We start from the raw sequence: 18,886 nt of genomic DNA, 5'->3' as shown, positions 1-18,886 counted from the left end.
AATAAACCCTGCAACAATAAGAACGAGTTAGTGTTGATTTGGATAGTTAGATCAGTGAGAGACAATTAACAGATATATGCTTTGAATATAGGAACCACTTTTCGATTGTAATTGTGTTATTGCTGATACATATATACAGTTGGCAATTGGATGTTTTAATTTAAGTGGATAAGTTCCCTCACCTTCTTATTAGTATTCAGGGTAGTAGGTTGAGTCTGAGACTGAGAAACTTTCTCTGGGTAAAGCTCTCTATTATTATTATTATTATTATTATTATTATTATTAGTTTTAATTTCACTCACCATCTTTTTTCTCTTTCTATTTTCTGTTATCACCGTGTGTATACATTTACTTTTATAAGTGTAAATAATTCAAAATCTAGGTAGGAGTTCTTATTGCTTAGGTTTGACACGATTCAGAATTGAATTCCCTGAATTTTTTTTAAAATTTTGGGTTTGATATTTTGGAGTGACAGATATAAGGCTCACCGAAGAAACATAATTTTCTACAAACCAATAGATTCTAATATTCCTTTACAAGCCCAAAGGTAAAAAGATTGAATTATCCTTAACAAATAAACTATAAAAGATAGCTGGTGTACACTTACATGCACACACACAACTTTTGACGCATGCAGACTCCACTTTAAGTTTGAGCAATCTAAATTTTATTAAAAATATGGTCGTACATTAAATGTTAGTGCATTTCTTAACAATAATTCAAACATCAATTTATCATATGGTAGGGGACTAATTCACCGAACTTTATATCTTGTACTGTAATTTTTTAGTGTGATATAATTGTTGTTTCCTTTGCTTAAAAAAAAATTAAATTTAAATAACTGAAAGTTAAAAACTTTGAATTTGTTTTAGGCCCAGGCCCCAATCTTCTATTTGGACCTAATGAATAGGCTTTTGCTTTTGTACATGTTGACCGTTGTGCAGAGACATCTTCAGTATAGTCAAACCAATATCTTCGTTCTTGCCCCCTCAATTTTCAACTAAAATTCTAAAGAAATGGAAGTGCTTTTGGACATTTGACCAAAGCAAAATGCTCCCATGGCGTCAGGAGCTTCAATATTGGAGGATTAAGAAACCATTATAATGCTAATATAGTCTTGAATTAACTGTATTTAAAATTTATGTAGCTCACTCTGTTTAAATGATTTTAAAAATACTAGTATCTCATGAGAGACTTATTTAATTCTTGTCTTCAAGTGTTTCTCGAATAATTATAGAATAATAACGATGATTATGAATTGTAGTTTAGGAAATAAGCAACCATAGCAAAATGATTAACGTGAATTTTATGTTATTTGTATGTATATATTGAAGAATTTCAACCTTAATCTTTAATTTGATGCCATTAATTTATATAGTCATTGCATGTGATGAATGCTTTTCTTGAACTTGATTAATTAGATTAGACTCATCCCACATTCCCATTACTAGCAAGAAAAAATCTTATAGCCTAATTGATTACTTGGACTAAGTTTATTTTTCATCATGTTCCCTTTGATTATCACATTGGATTCTTGGCTTATTTCTTGTGTGTCTGGCGCTAATCATCACCAAACCATTCTTTTTCTTTAAACAGAAAAACTATATTTTTTTTATTAATTAGGAATATGGTAAAAACTTCAAGCGATTATTTTTTTAAGTATTTAATTTTTTTCATATTATATTTTATTCAACAATATGGTAAAAACAAAAAACTTTACCCTCTTTTTAATTATACTTTTCCAGCCATTCATGTCCCATTTTGGATTTAAAGAAAAAAAACTGAGTTCAAAATACAATAATTAAAATCATATGTCACACTTACAAATCATGTATTTCTCGTTCTTAAAGCAACACAATCAAATCTTGTAAAAGACAAACTACTGATATATAAAATTCTGAAAGAATATATATATATATATATATATATATAAGTTTAAATTAATGAGATGGCTAGAGGCTTTAATTTGCTATTTTCCTTGGGATTTTCATTAAATCTCCAATTAGTTCTTCACAAGCTAGTTTGGTTTGGTTTGACATGTGAGCATTTAATAATGTTCTCAGCCCATCAATGATCACAGCTTCATCCATCCCTCAAATCCTGCACATCCAATAATTTAGCCCATCAATGATCATAGCTTCATCCATCCCTCAAATCCTGCACATCCAATAATTTAGCTTTGATTCATAATAAGAACCAACAAAGGACATTGACCATCAAATCATATGATAAAAAATTTATGAGCTTCACAATACAAAAATAATGGAAGTTAACTTATAATTAATAGGAAGGATCACATTGTGACGTTTTTAAATATTGAGGGGCAAAATTACATATAAAAAATCATATGAGCCTAGATACTTCTGGATATATAAATTTAAAGTAAAATTTAACTTTTACCATATATTGGTATTTTTTTAAAATTTTTCTATGGATTTATTAATTAGTTAATAATATAGCCTATAAAGAGCAGTGGAACCATAGATTACCCGTTGAGGTTGCAAGCAATCTCTAAATCCACAAACTGTTGGGTGCTTCATAAACCTAAATGTGCACAGATTGTGAAGTGCTTCTGAAGATAAACCTTCTGATGCTGATCCACTGCCTCGAAGAACTCTGAATCTAATTCTAAAATTTGGGTCACGATCCTCTTGTTAAGCTTCATCTGCTTCCTCACCTTTGATTCTCGTGCTTGCTTCGTCTCTGATTCATTTTTGTAGAATATTGCAGATCTCTTGTGGGTATCTACACCAAAATTCTGCAACATTAGAGGCCCCTAACTCATATAGCTACATTGATACACTAAAAATTTCTTAAAAACAAGCAATTCGGTAGATTTCTATTTTTGTATTTTATCTTTAGAATGGACTTACCTAGAGCTTCCTCAAAGAAACGCTCCATTAGGAAAGACTTGTGAGAATGTTCATTTAAAGAAGCGCCATCCTGTAAATTCTTTCAAGAGCATTCTGTTTCACAAGCGCTTCTATAAGGATGTTCCTTTAATGTTTTTTTTTTAATAGTTGTAAAATTTCTTGAAAATAAGATTGAAAAATCCTATTAACCAGGTAGCAAGAATCACATCAATATATGTTTAAAGAGAGAATATAATAAAAGATGAGAGCAATCTTACAAGGCAGTCCTTTTTAGTAGGATCATGAATTTCCCAGAAATGATCACAAAGAGATTGGAACGTGACTTTTGTTTTGTCATATATCACTTTGACGGCTTTGGTATGACCTGTTCTTCCTTCACAAACCTGCAAATCTTGAATAAACAAAAGCACTTAACAACATGCATGCCTTTATTTATTCTGAGGATCAAAAACAGATCATAAGCCTAATTATTAGAACAGATATCATGGAGTCTATTAGGATATTCAAGTGTGAGTATATTTAGATTGATTTTCTTTTCACACCTCTGGATAAGTAGGCTTTCTTAAGGTCACTCTACAGTAGCCTGTAAGAGTTCTGATCACACCCTCCCCTCTCCCATATTCAGCTTCCATTTTTCATAAACTATCTGCAACAATAAGAACAAATTCATCATGTGATCTCTCATAATTTACAACTGTTATAAGATGAAAATTATCAAATACACTGGATCAACATGACTGTGTATACCTCCTGCGAAAACAACCTCAGATAGAAACTCTTAACGGAATCTGATAATTGAGCTCTGATGAGGATTCAGCAACTTGGCCAAGATCAGAATCCTGGGTGCTAGATTGAGGAAGCAGCTCATACATGGTGTTGATTCTGCTACAGTTAAAATTCAAATTCAAATTATAGAAATTGAGTTACACCGAGTTAATATTTAAAACTAAGTTACAATTGAATTAAATTATAGAAACTAAGGTGAATTGAGTCAAAATTTAGATATTTAACTATAAGAACTGAGTTGGATTAAGTTAAAATTTAAGAATTAAATACAAAAGTTAAAATTACATGAATCAAATAATTATTTTCCCCCTCTCTATCTCTGTGTGTGTTTGTGTGCGTGCGCGTGAACAATTTTAAATAGGAAGTATGAACGCTATGTTACGATTTCTCAACGAGCCGGCTTTGTATTAAATTATCAGATATGAACCTATTGAAAAGCATTCAAACTTCAAAAGGCTTGACTAGTAGTGGTGGATCTACCATGCGTAAATTTGATTTTTGTGTGTGTGTAATGATGCTTGTCCTCACATTTCATTTTCTCTGATTAATTAACATGGTATGCTCATCAATATATTAGTTAATGGAATACAAATACATTTATCTCATATATAAGATAATTTAAAAGAGAAATATAACTTTTAGTTTTCGAATTTTCCTCACTTATTCATTTAGTCATTAAACTTTTTATCTTTATAACTTAGTCTCTATAATTTCTTGATTCTAAGAAATTGAGTTCCTATAATTTATTAACTCAATAAACTACAAGAATTATGTTATATTAAGTTAAAGTTTAAGGACTAAATCAACAATCAAGAGAAAGTTTAAGAACTAAAAGCTATACTATACATTCCTAATTTAAAATTAAAAGCAATCCTTTACAATATATGTGAAAAGAAAATTGATATGTAAAATATAATTTTGTGCTAGCTGAAGTGTATTTTTGTCTTCTAACTTTATATAAAGTTTTAATTTAATCTTTTAATTTTATAAAGTATATTTTCAGTGCTAATCCTAAGACCGTTAATTTTAAATGAGTATTTTTTGTGCCAATCGTTATTAAAGAAAATTGATATATAAAATGTAATTTTGTGCTAGCTAAGGTGTATTTTTGTCTTCTAACTTTATATAAAATTTTAATTTAATCTTTTAATTTTATAAAGTATATTTTCAGTGCTAATCCTAAGACCATTAATTTCAAATGAGTATTTTTTGTGCTAATCATTATTATTTTTTAAAAAATTAATTTAATATGTTAATATTTGAAAATGTTTTATCAATATTTAAAAATTTAATGTATGAATTTGTGGTTGATGAAACCAATTTTGTTTAGAGTTAAATAGAGGAAAAGATAGTTTATAAAACTAAGAGACTAAATAAAACCTTATATAAAATTAAAGGAGTAAAGATGTATTGCTATGTGGCTTTTTTTATTACTCATATGTATCATCTTATTAGAGACAATTTTTTTTTAAACATGATCAAGTATTAAAGTGGGCACCCCTTCAAGCAAAGATTCAAATCTTGATTCACCATATTGTGAGAGACTAGTCATTTTTAATAGAGTCGATCCCTGTTGGTTCTCATTACGTGGTTCATATGTATTCATACTTTGTTTTTAAATTATTTTGGTTTATTAATCAGTACTATTGATCTTTTTTGGTTTATTAATCAGTACTACTATTTTGGTTTATTTTGGTTCTCATTTCTTTGTGAGACATACCTTTCGCAAAGAATTTAATCATATAGTTGTATAACTAGAACTTAAAACTTTAAGTTGGATCAGTTCCCTTATTAATTGATTCAAATTCCCTATGAAGTATTTAGTGAATTGACCTCTATGATTGATGATTATTTGACTGTCAATATTTGGAATTATCATTCAAATTAAATGAAATGATCATGTATATTTCAAATTACATTTTTATTATATAAAGAATGAAGTTGTTCTAAGGCTGTTCCTACAAATGATATGCACATTGCTCTACTGTGCCTCTTTGTCCGATATGTTTTAATGATCCTGAATCTGTTGGCATAATTTATTTTTCTTCTGCCCATAGGTCAGACGCATACGGTTTGGATGTCAATTATTTATCAGAATTTATAGATTCAATATCACTTCCTTTGAAGCATATGGTTTCTAGATGTGTTGCCTGATAAATTTGATGTTGATAGTGTTGATAAATCCTTGCTAGTATGGCTTGTATGGTTAATATGGATTGGTAGGAACGAAATGAAGTTGTTTTTAACCATAAAATTCCTGATCATGTAATAGAGCATTGTGAATGGCCATTAATTCTGCTCTGTTATTAACAGAGCTCATCAGCTCACTCTTAACAGATGTTGTAGAAAATAATAACGCTGATCTTTTTTGTATGTTTACAATCTACTTCTACTAAGAGTTGTGAGTGGCAAGGATATCATTATTTTCTTCAAGATATCTTAGAGTTGGCTGCATGACTGCATCACGTGTTGGTCTGTCCTTTTCTTTCACAAAAAACAAAGGTAATTTTGCTGCTGATTATATAGCAGTGTCTGTCAGAAAGAAAATGAGACCTGAGTGATAGGTGGATTCACCAATACTTTCTCTTCATCTCATTTTAGCTCATGATGCTATTGATTCGAGGGATCATGAAGGCATTACTGGCTGATATATTCCTCTTGATTATCTCTTTTAGCTTTCGTTTGATTGCCATGTTTCATTTTTGCTTTGGCTTCAACTTTCCATGTTTCATTTTTTGCTTTGGCTTGTTTGAGGAATTTGTCACGACCCTCCCTAAAGAGCTTAGTAGAATGTGTACGCACCCTCTTTTATGTCTAGAACCCTCCTCAAATTCCTTTGATATGGGATGTAATAATTTGATCTCCTTTTAATATATATAATTATCATTTAAGTGAAAAAAATATATATACAAAATTTCATATATGTTTTATAATTAATTAATACTCACGTCACAGTTGTACTAAAAATGATCGTAGCAAAGATAGTTCTAAATGTAGAATAATTGGATTGAAAATCTGAAGTGTTAAATTAATAGTAGGAAAATTAGAAAAAATCTTAAAACTTATAAATTCTGGCCAAGAAAATTAACAAGTTTTTAACGTTACTCATATTAAATAAAGGTGGAACTGGAACATTAGAATAGCCAAGCATGGAAGTGACAAGTTTAGGGACTTAGAGCCGGTTTGTTTACCATTCTTAAAAGCTGTTTTTTTATTTTAATATTTTCAAAACAAAAAACCTTGTTTGGTTAATGATTTTTAAATTTTTGTCTTGAAAACAATTTTTAATTTTTTGTTTTTAAACACAAAAAACCAAAACAATTTTTAGCTGTTTCTGTTCCTATTTCTTTTTTAGTTTTATAGAGAAAAAATGGGAAATAAGAAATGAGAATTGTACCCATTAATGGCAAACGTTATATTTTTGTCTCAATAAAAAAAGAATCACTCATCTCACAAATTTTTGAATTACTATTATCAAACAATTTTTTTTTATTTGTTCTCAAAAACAGTTTTTAAAATTGTTTTATAAAACAAATTTTGAAAACAAAACATGAAAACAACAACCAAACAAGCCCTTCAATTTGGGTCCCTATTTTTGTATATGGCGGAAGATTTTTGTTTTGATCAAGGTTACTGGAGGTGTCCCTTCTATCTGGGTTGGGGCAAATTTTGTTGGAACGATGACATTTTAGTCTTTTTATATTTTTAATATTAATATTAAATAAAAATAATATCTCAATTCTATAAACATGTCAAATATATTTTTAAACCTTATTTTTACCTGCATTAATGACTTATAAAGGGAAGGAAGGAATAGAAGTGATTAATTAATTATAATTAATACAGTATTGACTTTTAATTTATAATCATTTTTACACATTTAATAATGTACCCCTTCCACCTTTATATATAAGAGATTTTTTAAATTTTTTTGGTCTCTAAATATACTCCCTCTGTTTCCATCTATAAAAGAAAAAAAAAACTATATTTCACTGTTTAAAAAATATATTAACTATATTAATTGTGTTTGAAAATAAAAAAATTAAATTATAATACCTTTATTAATTGTGTTAATCAAACGTTTATTAATTATTTTTTATAATTATGAATGATAAAATTATGAGGGATAATTTAAAAAGTTTACAATAAATGCTTATTAAAAATATAATTTTGCTTATATAAAAAATAAGTTAAAAATGATAGTTTCTTCTATAAATAAAAACAGAGAGAGTAAGATGTTGTTAGTATAATTTTTTTAATGAATGAACCACTATACACTTATTAAATTTGAAAAAGTAAAAGATAAAGGGAATTTTATACACATAACCCATATCATAAGACCAAGTAAAAAAAAAATAGCCTATCTTTTGTTAAATTTTAAAAATGGCCTTTTTAATATTTAGTTTATAATTAATTTACAAAACTACCCTTTTAATATATACTTTTTGCAAAATACCAAAAGATTCAAAACAAGAAATCTTTGGAACAAGAGAGATGAATGCGATAAAAAAGACAAAACTGGATGTGAGAGAGACAAACGCGAGACAACATAGCAATGTAAGCGAGCTACAGTCATGACCATGAGAGACAAATGCGAGGTAAGAGACATTGACGATACTCGATAGAACAGAGCATGTCGGCAGGAAAATGGATCTATAGATTCATGATTTTTTATTTTATTAGTTTAGATATTTGACTCTCTGTGATAAACTAAATGTCTAAAAAATTTTGTGAATTGTGTTTGATTTGTTTTAGACAAATGATTATGTGTTTTACATGTTACTGATTTGCGATATTACATCATTGATATATTATTGTATATCATTGATTTACTATCATAGATCAATAAAACTAGACAATCAGACATAAACCTGTTTATCATTGATACACACACACACATCAATGATATAGTATCGCAGATTAGTAACATGAAAAATATATAATCATTTGCCTAAAATAAATCAACACAATCCGTAAAAAATTTGATGTTATCGATATATGTGAAGATGGTGAAAATCTTATGATAGATATAGATTTTAGCCCAGTCTTCTGTTTCCAAAAATAAAAATTCCTCTTCAATATCTAATGTCCTCTTCATAATGTTCTTAGAAAAAATAGAGAGGGATAAAAAGAAAAACTCTACAATGAAAAAAGGCATCGGTAATTTTATAATCAGAGAAAAAAGGAATGATTCACCAAAAATAAAGAAAAGATTCAGTCAGTTAAGGATTAATTATAATAGATATATTATATTTTAATAATAAATTTAATCTGAAAATAAAAAAGTAAAATAATTTAATTAATTTTATGAATGAGTTATTTAAATAATTAATTTTTATTAATTTACGTAATTCCATTAAAAACAGCTATTATACAGTGGCGGAGAGGGTTTAACTGCCTTTTTTTCCCCGGCTAGAGTGTGGTAGTTAATTTGGTATTATTATGTCTGCAAGACTACAATAACCGCACAACATTTAAAGTCACCGTCACTCACTCGACAACTGCGCAATGTCGCATTGAGAAGTCTCACTCCCAATGAAATCAGAGCCTTCAACGTTTAAAAAGTTGATTGATGCATTTGGCCCCCCCCTTCCTTGCAAGTACCCACGCGCCGCCTTGTGCTCCTCCATACCTGTTCATCTTCTGCAACTGAAAGATCACAAGAAGTTCCTGCCTTTATGAATTCTGGGCCTTTGGATTATAAGAAGACATGGGCGGAGTCACCTCTTCAATCGCCGCCAAATTCGCCTTCTTCCCCCCAAACCCACCTTCCTACACTTTGATCTCCGACCAAGCTGGTCGATTTTCTATTCCTGAGGTCCCCATGAAGGACAACGTTGATGTTCTTAAGCTTCGGACTCGGCGAGGCAACGATATCGCTGCTGTTTATGTCAAGCATCACAAGGCGACAGGTACTATGCTTTACTCACATGGCAATGCTGCTGATTTGGGTCAGATGTTTGAGCTCTTCGTCGAATTGAGCAGAAGACTTCGCCTCAATGTTATGGGGTATGATAATCATAGCTCTTTCTTCTTTGCTATTATCTGTTATTTTTCAACCTTTAAAACTGAGCTTAACATTGTTTGGAAATGTTCTTGGATGCATAAATATTTCTGGGAGTTGCGTAGATTGATTAGTAATACTCATAAAAAAGTGAACGATTCTTATTTGTTCAATCATTGATTTCCTTTGTAGTGTATTAAACATCGTTTTGTGCTGGAATGGGCATATGCAACAGTTTGTCCTATAATTTAGCTCTAATTGAGTGCTCCTCGTGTTTATAGTACAACTGCCTTTTCTTTTGTTTTTCCCCCCCTCTTGGTCCATACTCTTGTCTTTAAAGGCCCTTGTACTCAGAGAAGTACTTTCAAGAACGGGAAGGTTCCTAACATCTGTAGAAAACTGCAAATGATGGAAATGCCACTTTCATAAGTCTTCTGAATCGATTTGTTAATTAGGGTTTATGATTGAGTTTCGGCTTTTTGGTATTTGGGGCCTAGATTTATTTTAGTCCCTCTTTTGCTTATAAATGGGCAACCAGCCCCTGTTTTTGGAGTTTTATTTTGGCTGTCCCATTTTATTTAAAACACAACACGCACGCGCACGCGCACGCGCAATGTGTGTCATGTTCTTATTACATAATAAATTGATTCAAAGCCTTGTTTATCATTGCATTCTTCTGCTCATTACAATTCCCGTTCATCATTCAACATTTGAAATTTTAAAACCAAAGATACCACCATTTTTGAATTGACCTCACCTGTCCTGGTTCAGTATTGTTGTCTTCCAGCAAGGCTAGGAATCCAAAGGAGAATCGAAAGTGTGACAACCTGTTTTGGACTCCCAATTTAGTGCCCACCTTAACATTTGACAACCTTGTGAACAGTTTAGAAATCTGCTTTAAAGCCGCCTCAAAACTGGGTTTGTCTTGAATTTCTTTAAGTAGAATATTTTAAATGAAATTCTTTAGTTATATTCATGTTAAAATATGTATGGGAATGGTTTAGTTATAATGAAGTGTTGTATTTTCAATATTTCTGTTTTCTAAATGGCTTTTTCTGGCACAATGTTTTTCTGTTCTCTGAGATTATATAATAACTATCTTTAATATTGTTCTTTGCTGCAGTTATGATTACTCTGGTTATGGACGATCAACAGGAAAGGTCAGTTGCCTGTCTTTTGAATTCTTCTTTACTTCTTTACACAGAGTTGAGTTATCTTCATGTCATTGTATTTAAAATGGCCAAAATATCCTTTTGCATTTCTTGCCAAAGATACAAGTGATATATTAGGACATGAAAGGAGGAGAGGATCTCTGGGGCCTAGGTACTGCTATGAAGAAGAGTATTATTAACCCAAATCACACTTTCTGCAGTTTGTTGAATTAGCTATCCTGAGTACCCAACCTAGCAAACAGGGAAGATACAAGTATTTTTATCCCATGGCCAGAAGCTTGGTTTCTTCTCTGTATTTATAACCCATGGTCTTTTATAGGCATATTCCATTTTCAACCCATGGCTAGGGTTGAAGAACTGAAAATCATTTTGGTCCTTTTCTTCTGTTGTAGCTCCATCCTCATCAGATTCATATATTGGAAAGAATTTGAGGATGGAAGAAAATACTGATTGGTTTTGCTTTGAGTGTAAATATCATTTGAGAGACTGCTCAATGCAAAGTGGTTTGTCATCAATCAAGGCCTGTTGTTACATTTAGAGATTATCACCTAAGATGAGAGATGTGGCAGATGGCAAACATCTGGGGATGTACAATGCAGAGTTGAACTACAAAAGTGAAGAGAGATGGCATGCCGTGCCCCCTAGGGAGCCCTAGGGATCAGAGTGATGAGATTGTTAGCTTTATCTTTCATCATGTTAACTTAAGCTAAATTGTTATTAGGTTTTTTATTATGATTTTTCTTTTGTTTCATCTTTTCTTTCTCATTGCATCTTATCTTCACTGAAAAGGCAAGTCCTTGTGCGCATTTAGGTTTTGATTTGATGTTTCTAATTTAGTCATCAGTATTAATATTGGGAACAACAACAACAAGCCTTATCAGGAAATAGGATTTAAATTTAATAGACATTAAATTTAATGGACAATATTTTGGTTTATTTAATATTCTTGTAATCAAGTAGAGTTTTTATTTGGTTTGCTACCAAATATTGACATGGTATTTCATATCCTACAAAAACTAGGGTGCTTTAAGGTTTGCTTCTTTGTAGGGATTATTATACACTGGCCTATTCTCTAGCTTATTAAGATTTGGTTAGTAGTTTTCAGTGATTACCAATTTTCCTTTATTTCTTTTCTTACCTGCCTTTTATTCTCATATTTTATCTCCAATGTCTGACCTCTACACTACATTACTGGCCCATTCTGTAGAAAATATAACTGCTGCCAAAAGCACATGAAACCACCTTGAGAATTTCTTAGGACTTTCTTAGAAAAGCTGACTTTGGGTTGTATTTGATGATTGCCATACCATCCTGTATGATTATACCATATGGTCTCGGTTCTTTTTTCTTACTATTATTTGACAGCAAACTTTCTAACGTGGTTTTGTTTAGGTTCAATGTTTGCTGAAATGGTAAGGAAAGGAAAATTTTATCACAGCATGACCTGTGAAACTTGATAACTTGTTTTAAAGTTAAATGCTGGCATTTATTGTGCGGCTTTGAACCTTTTGTCTGGACTCAGGAGGATCAAATGGGAATTAATTTAACTTTGGCGATCACACAATTTTTTTTTTTCGAAATTGTTTATTAAACCTTACTTTAGGAGTACAAAAAGCAATTGTCCAAAGGTCAGTCATTAGTCCTGCTTCAGTTAACCACTCGTGAGTCATCTCAGATTGATCCCCATCACAAGCAGGCTGGCACTAACTGGTAGAGGCCGCTGCTGCCATCTTGGCTTGGGTTATTTAATTCAATCTCGCTAGAATTCCTTTTGATGTTATGTTGTTCTCGATTCCTTTAAGCCTATATCGTTCTGTCAGTGAGCGAGCTTCTCTGGGAAACAGGATGCCCCAGTCATTTTAGTGAGTGTGACTGTTCCTGGTGGTTGTCAACAATGCACAACATCAGTTTTCCAAGAATTATAAATCTTTGTGCCTTTTTTCCTTCCATCTTGGAGCGAATGGAACCACATGCATCAAAGTATGTAAAACTTTTAGAAATAATGTGGAAGTAATCTTGCTCTTTTGCAATTTGGACTGAGTTCCTTAAGTTTGGAGTATGTGGCAGCATCGTACTTCTTTCCTCTGGTTGTTTCTCCATCATCAACTGGAGAATTGTCATATGAATTTTCTATTGTTTGACTTTCATTAACGGTTATAATTTGCTATAGCAACAGTTTCAATATTTATAGCTTCACATGGAATTGAATATGAAAAGAAAAAAATATTTGATGCGTTTAAATGATTTTATGGAAAATCTGGATTTTGTAGACTGATTACTTTTTTTATCTGATGGACTATGAACAATGTTTGCCATTAATGTATTTTTATTATGGACCTGTAGCTCCATTCTTTCATGTGACTGAACAAACACCGCTTTTTTCTCTGTTGAAACAGCCAACTGAATCGAATACATATGCAGATATTGATGCTGCATATAAATGCCTAAAAGATCAATATGGGGTGAAAGATGATCGATTAATATGTATGGTCAATCTGTTGGCAGTGGGCCCACACTTGATCTTGCTTCACGAGTACCAGAATTAAGAGGCGTTGTGTTGCACAGTCCAATTTTATCTGGGATGAGAGTGCTGTATCCTTTAAAACGGACATACTGGTTTGATATTTACAAGGTAGAGTTTTATTGCTGATTTGAATTAATCTGTTTCCTTCCTCACGTAGGAACTCATGTGGTTTCTTTTCTTTTCATTACCCAGAACATTGATAAAATATGCTTGGTGAACTGTCCTGTTTTGGTTATTCATGTAAGTGACTCTTCCCTCTCAAATGTGCGTATTCTGGTGTTCTTTTAAGAAAGCAAGAATGGTTAATCCTATTTTAGTCTTAGTAGATAGGTCAACTTTAATGTTATGTTCAGATTAATGGGAATTTGTTTAAATTTGGGCCTAATTCTTTATTTGGATGCATAAAATTCTATGGATCTGGATTTGACCCAAATCCATTCTTTATTATAATTCTTTAATAATTTCAAATTCACTCTACACACTAGTTGTTTGAAAATTCATCCACTCCGACCCCCCCTCTCTCTCTTCACTAATAGTGCCTTTGTTACTCTTGCCTCTTCTCTCATTCCTCATCCTTGTTTCTCACCAATTGAAAAGTAAAGTTCGTTATTCCCGATCTTCTGTTTTTCACTTTGAATCTCAACTTGTCTCTCTTCTTCCCTTGATTTTTTTTTCCACTATTAATACAAAGGATTTTAAATATATGAATTTTAAATGAGAGCTTTTAAATATGAGATTTCAAATATAAAATTCAAATCTAAATCCACCAACCAAGAAGCTACCTAAATTTGTTAGAATCAAATTTGAAGGTTCAAATTTTTGTTAGAAACCAATAGGCTTTCTCTCTCTCTCTCTCTCTCACCTCGTCGCTCATCAATGCACAGGGGACATCAGATGAAGTTGTGCATTGGTCCCATGGAAAGAAGCTTTGGGAGCTTTGCAAGGTAAAGTATGAACCTTTATGGGTAAAAGGTGGTGGCCATTGTAATCTTGAGCTTTACCCAGAATTCATTAAACATCTCAAGAAATTTGTACACTCAATTGCCAAATCTAAAGCTAAAGCTAAAGCTTCTAGCAAGGATGGTTCTGTAGAAATTGATATTCATGGCAAAGCAAACAAAGAAGAATCTGAGAGTGGAACTTCTGATGCATCTGTATTGGGTTCAGTACTTCCAGAAGCTTCTAGAAACAGTTTAGATAGTCGCCTAGACAAGTCTAGAAAATCAAACAAACCTGAAAAGTCTAGGATGAGCACTGACATTGTTGATAGGTTTAGGAGAAGAAAGGGATTAGTTTGGTAGTTTCTTACTAAAACTTCACCCACAGCAACTAATCTGCTAGTATCATCTAATTGACAGTGGATTTAATCTCATGTTTACGCGGTCATACATTCTGAGAGACAATGTCAAATAAAAACATGATTATGTCTAAGACTCTTATCCACTCCCTGCATATTTTATTTCCATTTTTTTAACCTCTTTCTAAATGTACCATGTGTATTGATTTTTATGAAAATAGAAATTTTGGATTGTACTTGCCAAGTACTCGTTATGAACATTAGGTTAGGAATTCAGGTGCATGGGTGTTAAAATTATTTGGAGTAATGATTTGTAAAATCAACAGATTGACCTCAAATGCAACCCCATTTATATATCATTTTTTTATAAATGTTTTTTTAAAAAAGTTTATAAGTACAAAAGTCAATTCTGTTACTTTTTGGGGGGGTTCAATACAAAAACCAATTCATTCTGGGCAAAATTATAATCGAGCGGTGTACTTTTTATAAGAAAGAAAATGATTATTAAAAAAAATAGATATAATTCCTAAGTAAGAAAATCAATTGCTATTAAGTCCTGCAAAGGTCACCAAATTTGTGTAAGAACAAATCAGATAAGTTGCGAATTTTTAAGTTTGGCTCCTAATATTGTAGGAGGATTTGTAAAAATTTTTCCCAATTATATGATTTAAAGTTCAATTTAGATTTTTTAAGAGTTCCCGTATGAGTCAAATCTAAATTGTACAACTTATTTTGTGTTTTTGTACACATTTTCTAGAAAATCTATTGATGATAGGTCATAAATAATTAATTTCTTTACCTCACCTCTCAAAAAGGTTGACCATTGAGATTATCGTCAGATGTATGTTCTCGTGTGTGTATTGATAATAACCTGGACATATATTCAGGCACATATGAATCATTATATAAGAATAATATAACTTGTTCATGACATGCAACAGATATTGTTAACTAAGTACACTCTCCAATCCTAAATGTATAAGCTAGTTGAAAAGTTTGTTTTGATTATAAATACAATATTTGAATCTTCTTTATCCTCTTTATTTTTTATTATTTTTCAAATTACCCCTATAGTTAGATTATTGCGAAGTTGAATTACCATCATACAGCTTGTGACTCTTTCAATTGGGGTTTTTTTTTAAAAAAAAAAATCAGAACACATTTTTACAAAAAGGTAATGTATGTAGTTTTTTTAATCTATGTGAACTAATTAACTAGCTCTTATATTTAAAATTGAGAGAAGTAAAATGTTTATGCGTGACATGCCAGTCGACACATTTAAAGGTAAAAATCAAATTTGAGTAGCATACACATAAAATTACGTACAATTGAATGGATTACATGAATATATATACATTATATCAGCATTTTTTCCTATGGTTACCCCTTGGTACAGGAGCCCTCCAAGATGTTTATTTTCTCTGAGTGTAAGGAAGCTCACAAAACAGGAGAAGAAAATTGTTTATGTTAGTAAAGATACTGATGGCAAAATGAGAGAGAAAATGAAGGAGGAAATCAATTCCACGGACCTACCCAAGAAACCCAATTCCTTGAGATTTAAATTGTTGGAATATTAGTTGTTAATCATGATTAGTTGTTAGTTAATAATGGTTAGTTGTTAACTTAAGTCTATAAATATGGTTAAAGGCTAGGGATTTTGGATAGGGAGGTATTTTGTGTTCCCTCACCTTACCTCACTCCATATGGGGATTAGTTCTCATTGCGTTTAACTAAGGGATGAATTATGTGTGTGGCTTTAAATCCTTCAAGTGAAGGATTTTGATGATGTAATGTTGTGTCATGTTCATTCACAATAGTGAATGAACAATCTTCTTCTCTCTACTCAACTCTTTGTAATCTTAACATGAAGGAATTTACTTTCCTAAAGAACTTGGATGCAAACCAAAGGCACAAGTTTATGTGTTTCACTTTCACACTTCTCTTACTCTAGTTCTTTACTACCAAACGGGGTCATTATTGTTAGATACTTAAAAAGAGATCTACTAATGGAATGCATGGTTATCATCATTGATATAGGAATTTGGTAGAATTTTTTAGATGATCTATGTGGGTCTTTGTTGTTCTGTTGTTGAAATGTTTTCCCTTGGCAGCTTTTAGCTTCCATAATCAAGGGTCGCTAACTACAATTTTCCCTAAACTTCCTCCCTTTTTATGTCGTTTATCCGAAATGCTTCGGTTATTATTTTTACTAAAACTCTAAAAGTAACCACCTTTTTCTTAACAGAAACATGAGTTGGGTTAGGCAGAAATAAAATTAGGTTTATTAGCCTAAATAAAAATAAATATGGTATTTAAAGAGATGCTATTGAATTAGACTTTTTCAATATTTGCGAATAGCCTCTTCATTTAATGACACCCCACATTCCTTGGAGGAAGAAGGTTGTGACTGTGGTCTTTATGCCTCATGCGATGAAGGAATAAATAGGTGTGTCGATGTGTGAGTATATGTTTTATTATTATCTTTCCCTTTAAAGTAAGGGTAGGTACATAAACGTATGGGTATTTGTAATTTATTTAAAAACAAGTAGGATTTAGATACTTAACCATACATACATACATATATATATGTATATACATGTATGTATATGTATATACATATATATATATATATACATAATCAAGATAAATATTAATAATATATTAATAACAAGAATTTGTTATAGAAGAGATAATCAATACATAAGGCTAAATATATAAGTTTTTTTTTTTAAAGAAAGAGTTCTTCAATATTCAAGTTTTGCATTTTTAATCTTTCAAACTTTAGTTTAAAAAAAAAAACTGTGCAAGAATAGTATTTTTTTTTTTTTTTCGCCATTCAACGTTATTTTAACTATTGATCAAAATAGCTTGGTCTATCCAGTTAAACCAATTTAGTATTTGAATTGGGTTAACTCGGTCAATTTTAAGAGAATTAGATTTGACCCGAAAATCAGAGTGGGTCAACCCGAGGTCAAAGACAACAAAAAATTTAAGCTAAGTCACTCAAATTCGTGATTTATATTCTCTAATGTCTAGTTCTCTTTTATCTTCTCTTTTCTAATATTTAATATTTCCTCCACAGGCTAGGCTCAATTTCTGACCTCTCTTCTAACCTTTGCCTCCAACTCTAGTGATCCAGCCTTTGACATTGATATTGAAAACTTGTGAGTTTTGACAGCTTGCCTCCGGTTCCAGCATTTTGCTTCGAGATTGTGAACTTGTGCCAACATACCTCTACCTCTAGCTCTAGTAATCTAGGCATTTAGCTTTTGACATCAAAATCTCAAGCATTATTGACAAATTAATGTTTTGGTTATATATTTGTGTGTATAAATTTTTTATTTTATTTTTATGTCACCAGTTCAACTGTCAATCTAACTAGTAAAACCATAAAAACCGTGACATGTTGCTCTTTCTAGTTTCGACGTTTCAAAACACTGGTCTAAAATTAAATGTAGTTCAAAATTATATATATGATTTTTCAATTTTTGAACCTTTTCACTAAAATTTTGCTGGAGAGGTATTATTAAAGCTGTCAATAAGAGCTGTTCTAATCTTTAATTTATAAGTTTGACTCATAAGGGCTGAAGCTCATAAGTCCTCTTGTCTTATAATTAGCACTTTTTTCAAACTCAGCCTTTATTAATAGGGTTTAAGGCCAAGCTTGATAGCCTACATAATTTTTTTAAAAAAAAAATTCTAACTATAATAATACAACGTATATGTAAATTTTTACAAAATTCCTAAAGAAATATTGCAAGATAATTGATTCTCACTGTATTGATTTTTTTACTGGGGGTTAAATGGAGATAGGAAAAGGATGCATTTAACACACAGGAATTGCTTATTCAAACCTATCTCTGAAGGGGGTTTAGGAATTATATCTATTCATGATATCAACGTTTCCCTCCTCGCCAAACAAATTTGGCGCTTAATTGATGCTAAGGAAGATTCTTTAGTGGCAAATACTCTCAAAAGTCAAATACATTGATTTTTCAAAGCCTGAGATTGTCAAAAAGCCTTACAATTCTCCATGGTACTGGAAAGGTAAATGGGAATGTGCTGATATGATTGTTCCTAAATTGTTGGTAGAGGAAATAGAATTGATATTTCAATCCCTTTTTGGTGGCCCATGAAAGAACAAATTTCTCATATCCCAATCTCTCATGTCTCTGATCTCACAACCCATACCCATAATCCCTAGACACCTTTTCAGTGGAATGAATCTTT

At 31.3% G+C, this 18,886-nt stretch overlaps 1 pseudogene; it reads left to right on the top strand.

The window, feature by feature from the left end:
- The first annotated feature begins 9,168 nt into the window (after positions 1 to 9,168).
- On the top strand, positions 9,169 to 14,892 carry LOC129299637 (uncharacterized; annotated as a pseudogene).
- The last annotated feature ends 3,994 nt before the right edge of the window (positions 14,893 to 18,886 follow it).

Source organism: Prosopis cineraria, unplaced genomic scaffold (genome assembly GCF_029017545.1).
Source record: "Prosopis cineraria cultivar Desert tree isolate PC_DT_omini unplaced genomic scaffold, ASM2901754v1 PC1239, whole genome shotgun sequence".
NCBI lineage: Eukaryota > Viridiplantae > Streptophyta > Magnoliopsida > Fabales > Fabaceae > Prosopis > Prosopis cineraria.
Note: the sequence above shows the minus strand (reverse complement) of the source record. Positions and strands in the feature narration are given on the sequence as shown.